The 5,348-nt window shown below is 47.3% G+C and overlaps 1 pseudogene; it reads right to left on the bottom strand.

The window, feature by feature from the left end:
- Positions 1-754: 754 nt before the first annotated feature.
- LOC117938116 overlaps positions 755-5,348 on the bottom strand; it is a 16,553-nt pseudogene continuing 11,959 nt past the window's right edge.

Raw genomic sequence — 5,348 nt, 5'->3', positions numbered from 1 at the left:
CGCCCGGCAACACAAACACAAAATGTATCCAGCTTTAGTCCTGGTAAAAAGTCCCAAAAACTAGAAACACGTTCACTGCTTACTCAAAAAGTCTTTCTGGACAAGAGAGAGAAGCAGTAGCTGCAGGCTTAAAAAGTGAAGGGTAAGAACTGAAAGAAGTTGAAGTGACAGGTGAGGTGTGTGTGTGTGTGTGTGTGTGGGGGGGGGGGGTTGAGTCTTCTGATGCAGTAAGCAGAGATAAAGTGGACTTTAGATTGAAGTGGAGCTTCTGAAAGGATGAAATAGTGTGCATTGTGTAATTGGGTTGCCTGTATGAAGTTCCTCCAGACTCAGTCAGCAGCTCAGCTGTGAAATAGAACATTTCCTGGAAGAAGAAAAGTAAATAAAAAAGTTGATTAGAAACTGACCCCCCCCCTCAACTCTCACAGTCCTGTCTATGTGCCACTGCTTCACTTTCTACTTTACATGCAATATTTACTCTATATCCACCACTTGACTTTCTACTCTACGTGCACTATTTACTCTGCATCCACCACTTGACTAAATAATGATCATTAGGTGAAATGATTTTGCACAGATGAAGCCTGCAGGACTGTTTGACAGCAGCTAGTGGTTTCAGAGATGGGGAAGAAGAAAAGAGATTGAATGAGTTCATGATGAAGAGGAAGAGGAGAGAGAGAGAGAGGGTAGAAGTAAAGGGAATAGTAAACCCTGGAGGAGGTAAAACTGAGGACCCCCCAGTCTGATCACTGACAGATTAATTAAAATGTTAAAGTGAAAGACTGACATTTGTATTTAGAGCCTCTCCACACACATGGTGCTGCTGCTTCAACCTCTCTGGATCAGGAGACAGCTGATCTTCTCTTCTGTCCTCAGACACAACAGGGTTTGTCTTTGACGTAGACGGATCTGGGGGAGAGAAGAAGACACAGGAGATGGCAAACTCACTTTTGGAAATGCTGGTGACCCACATTAATAAAGGTCTAACAGCACCATCCCTTTCAAAGCCATTAGAGTCCTTTGGAGCACGTCTTTCTCCTTATGTTTCCTGTTGTTATCTACTGAGAACTTTCAATAAAGTCAGATTGTAGATATTAAATCACATTTATGTTGAGACCACGTCCAAAGTGGGTCATTACAAAGTGAAGACTGAGTTTCTACAATAACACAGAAATTACAGACTCAAGACAGAGAAATAGAAAGCAACAGTTCAGCTGTGGTTACTGGAATAACCAGCACCTTAAAGCTAATACTACTAATAAAGCTCCCAGCAGCTAATCTCCAGTTATGCTCATGCTTTAACAGTGCTATTATGTTTCTTTGAGATATTTACTCACCTCCTTCATGTTTGTCAGTTGCAGCCCTTTATATGCTGCCTTTCACCCTAAAGGGATAAACATGAATAAAGCAGTTATCTTCTGGGGAGAGTTAAAGAAAATCCTCATAAGCTGAACACTGAAGAAACTTCAACTTATTTTAACACTGCAGTAAAAGTACTAACTTAGCGCAAGAAGTGTACTTCTCTGCTTTCCTCCGTTCAGTGAAGTTAAATCAGGGAGAAATCTAGCCGCCGTTAGCCATTGTATGTACCTCTGTAGCAGCCTGAAGTATTTCAGTGTTTTAGACAGCGTTACGTTACCATGAATTTGGTTGGGGTATCTGGGATTATTTGGAACCCAAAAAACTCCCGCATAGTCGACTTTGTATTTTAGACAGTGGAGAAACGTTGGGGATTTAATCTGCACAGACACTGACTGATGGCTCGTACCAACAACAGGTGGGGGGGGGGGTAATTTGACAGGGATTCCTGACTTGTAAATAGTTTATTCTGTGATTTTCAAATAGACTGTATAGTAATAATAATAATAATAATAATAATAATAATAAAAATAATAACAATAATAATAACAATAGTAATAATAATAATAATGTACAGAAGTCCACATTAATAAACATTAGTCAAACAAGCCATTACGCTGAATTTCTAAACACTGTAGCTTGTTGATATTGTATGTATATATACAAATATATACACACACACACATACTGTATATATATTTGCTGATTTGATACTAACTGTGTTTTGTTCAATACTGCTGAGTCCGGCATGGACTGACTCCAACCCTCTACTGACCTCAGAGTCTCCAGTCGACAGTCTGTACTCTCCACAAGATCACACAGCAGCTTCACATCTGAATCGTGCAGGTAGTTGCATCTCAGGTTCAGCTCTCTTAGATGGGAGGGGTTGGACTTCAAAGCTGAGACCAGAGAAGCACAGCTGGTCTCTGACAAACTGCAGTCCCTCAATCTGAATAAAGAATAAATGACAATTATAAAAAACACTTCCAATACAATCAATTCTATACTGTATTGATCATTTAAACAGCTGCATTTGGAAATATCATTTAATTTCTTTGTTATAAATTTTGTTTGTGTGTGTGTGTGTATGTCTGTGTTGTGAAGATCAATTTCAATGATTAGACATTTTTGTGAAAGCACTTTGAAATGAACAGAAGCCAAAGAAATAGTTGTACTTCAGCACATAAAATAGTTTTAGTTGTGAATTAAACATATTAGATGTCTTTTTTCTTACCATGGTATCGAAATCGATATTGAGAATAATGTTATTTTACTTGTATTAGCAGCGACTACTGAATCTTTAGTATCGTGACACCTCTAGACAAGACAACAAATCCTCAATTCCATCACGTCAGACAACAGCGCTTGGTCAGGTGCCTTTGGCATTTGGTATTTACTCTAAAAAAGTCTCCTTTAGCGTCATATTTAGACATGTTTGGCCGGGACCCTTGGAGTCAGTATTTGAAGTTCTGGTTCAAGATGTATGTTTAACTGACAACAAAGGGACAGTTAGGTCAGGATCAGATCATGGGTGACCAAGCGTCAGTATTTTATGAGTGTGGAGTGAGAACAGGTTGGAAAGGAAACATTGTACTCATGTTAAAGGGTCGCTGGTCTCAGATCAGACACAACTTATTAAACTTCAAACACTTGCATCTGGAAATATGCTTCATGGGTTACAACTAGTCAAGCCAGTCACTTCTCATTTACGTACAGGAAAGTGAGCTGGAAAATTGCGTTTATCAGATTCGTCCCGCTCGTCATTCCCGGTGAGTGTTTTAATGTAAGTGTTGATTTTGGAACAATGCTGACCATCAAAAGTGGGACTACGTCAGTGCTCGTAAGCAGAGTACTGACGGAAGAATGAGGAATGAGACACAGCCTCCAGGTGAGTGGGTGAGTGTGTCTGTGTGTTTCTGTGTGTGTGTTTCTCTGTGTGTGTGTGTGTTAGTGTCTGTGTGTTTCTGTGTGTGTAAAGGTACTTTATTGTCACATAAACACAGTAAAATTCATTCCCTGCATTCAACCCCTCCCTCCAGGGAGCAGTGGGCAGCCAATCACAGCACCTGGGGACCAACTCCAGATGTGAGCCAGGGCCTTGCTCAAGGGCCCTGGCTGGAGTGCATCCTGCACCCGGAACCGGGTCCCAGATGGCCCTCACATTACCCGGGGCAAACTCCAGGCATCGGGAAGCAACCGAAAGCGCCTGGAGATCCCCCACCCTTCTCAGAGAGGTGATAGCAAGGAGGAAGGCCATCTACAGGGTCAAGTACTGGGCCTCAGCCAACTCCAAGGGTTCGAAGGGGGCCTCAGCCAAAGCATCGAGAACCACCGCCAGATTCCAGAGGGGAATCCTAGGGCGAGTTGCAGGTCTCATCCTCCGGGTCCCACGGAGGAACCGCACGACCAGGGGAAGCCTTCCCAAAGACCCATCCCTCAAAGGGGCGTGGAAAGCTGAAACAGCTGCCACGTAAACCTTGAGGGTGGATGGGGAGAGGCCCGCAGAGAAGCGGTCCCGCAGAAACTCCAGCACCTGAACCTCCAGGCAGGTAACAGGGTCCAGCATGCGTCCTCTGCACCAGGCAGAGAAGACTCTTCAGGCCATACATGAGATCAGGTCCCTCCGCAGAGGGACCTGCCATGGCGGACCATGCAGGAGCGCCATCAGGTCCGAGAACCACACTCGGGTCGGCCCGAACGGCGCTAACAGAAGCAGGCGGATGCCCTCCCGACGGACCCTCTCCAGGATCCCCGGGAGCAGAGCGACTGGGGAAAAGCGTACAGACGCAGCCTCGGCCACTCCCGCACCATGGTGTCCAGCCCTAGCGGGGCCGGCGGCGTCAGGGAGAACCACAGAGGACAGTGCGTAGTCTCCTGAGACGCAAACAAGTCCACGTCTATAGGTCCAAACCTTCCGCACAAGGACTTTACCACCTCGGGGTGGAGCCGCCATTCCCCGTGCCTCAGCCCCTGTCTCGACAGCAAGTCCGCACCCTGATTAGGAAGACCAGGGATAAACATTGCTCTGAAAGAGAGCAGTCTCCGCTGGGACCACAGGAGGATCTGATGTGCCAGTCTGCCGAAAGGGCGCGAGCGCAGACCCCCCTGGTGATTCAGATAGGCCACCACTGCTTTATTGTCGGACCTGACCAGCACGTGGTGACCCAGGAGTGCAGGCAGGAAGCTCCTCAGAGCCCGGAACACGGCCAGCATCTCGAGGCAATTGATGTGCCATGACGAGTGATGCTCCTGCCAAACACCCCTTGCAGAGCGGTCGACCATGATCGCGCCCCACCCGGCGAGGGCCGCGTCTGTCGAAACGATTACACGGCGACAGAGTCCCCCCAGCACGGGTCCTTGGGACAGGAACCAAGGCTTCTTCCACACCGACAGGGCACGAAGACATTTGAGCGTAACCCAAATCAGGCGGAACGGGTTTCCCCTCGGGGAGAACCCCTTGGATTTCAGCCACCACTGCAGGGCCCTCATGTGCAGAAGACCAGAAGGTATCACGCTGGAAGCAGCCGCCATGAGGCCCAACACCCAACAAGTGCTTCACTTTGATGGCGCGGCCCAGCCTCACACCCTTCACCATGGCCAGAACGGGCTCGACACGAGCCTGAGACAGACGTGCCAGCATCGTCAACGAGTCCCACACCACCCCTAAGAACACAGTCCTTTGGGCGGGTGCTAGCACACTCTTACGCTTGTTGAGCCTCAGCCCCAAACGAAGAAGATGAGCAAGGACAACATCTCGATGCCGAACCGCCAACTCCCGAGACTGAGCTAGGATAAGCCAGTTGTCAATGTAATTGAGGACCGGGATACCATGGAGCCGCGGAGGGGCCAGCGCCTCATCCATACACTTGGTGACAGTTCGAGGGGAGAGTGCCAGGCCGAAGGGAAGAACTCGATATTGGTACGTCACGCCCCCAAAGGCAAACCTCAGGAACTTCCCGTGGGAAGGACGAATGGAGATGTGGAAGTAA

The sequence above is a fragment of the Etheostoma cragini genome, chromosome 22 (genome assembly GCF_013103735.1).
Source record: "Etheostoma cragini isolate CJK2018 chromosome 22, CSU_Ecrag_1.0, whole genome shotgun sequence".
Taxonomy (NCBI): domain Eukaryota; kingdom Metazoa; phylum Chordata; class Actinopteri; order Perciformes; family Percidae; genus Etheostoma; species Etheostoma cragini.
The sequence above is the reverse complement of the archived record's forward strand: the minus strand, read 5'-3'. Positions and strand labels throughout refer to the sequence as shown.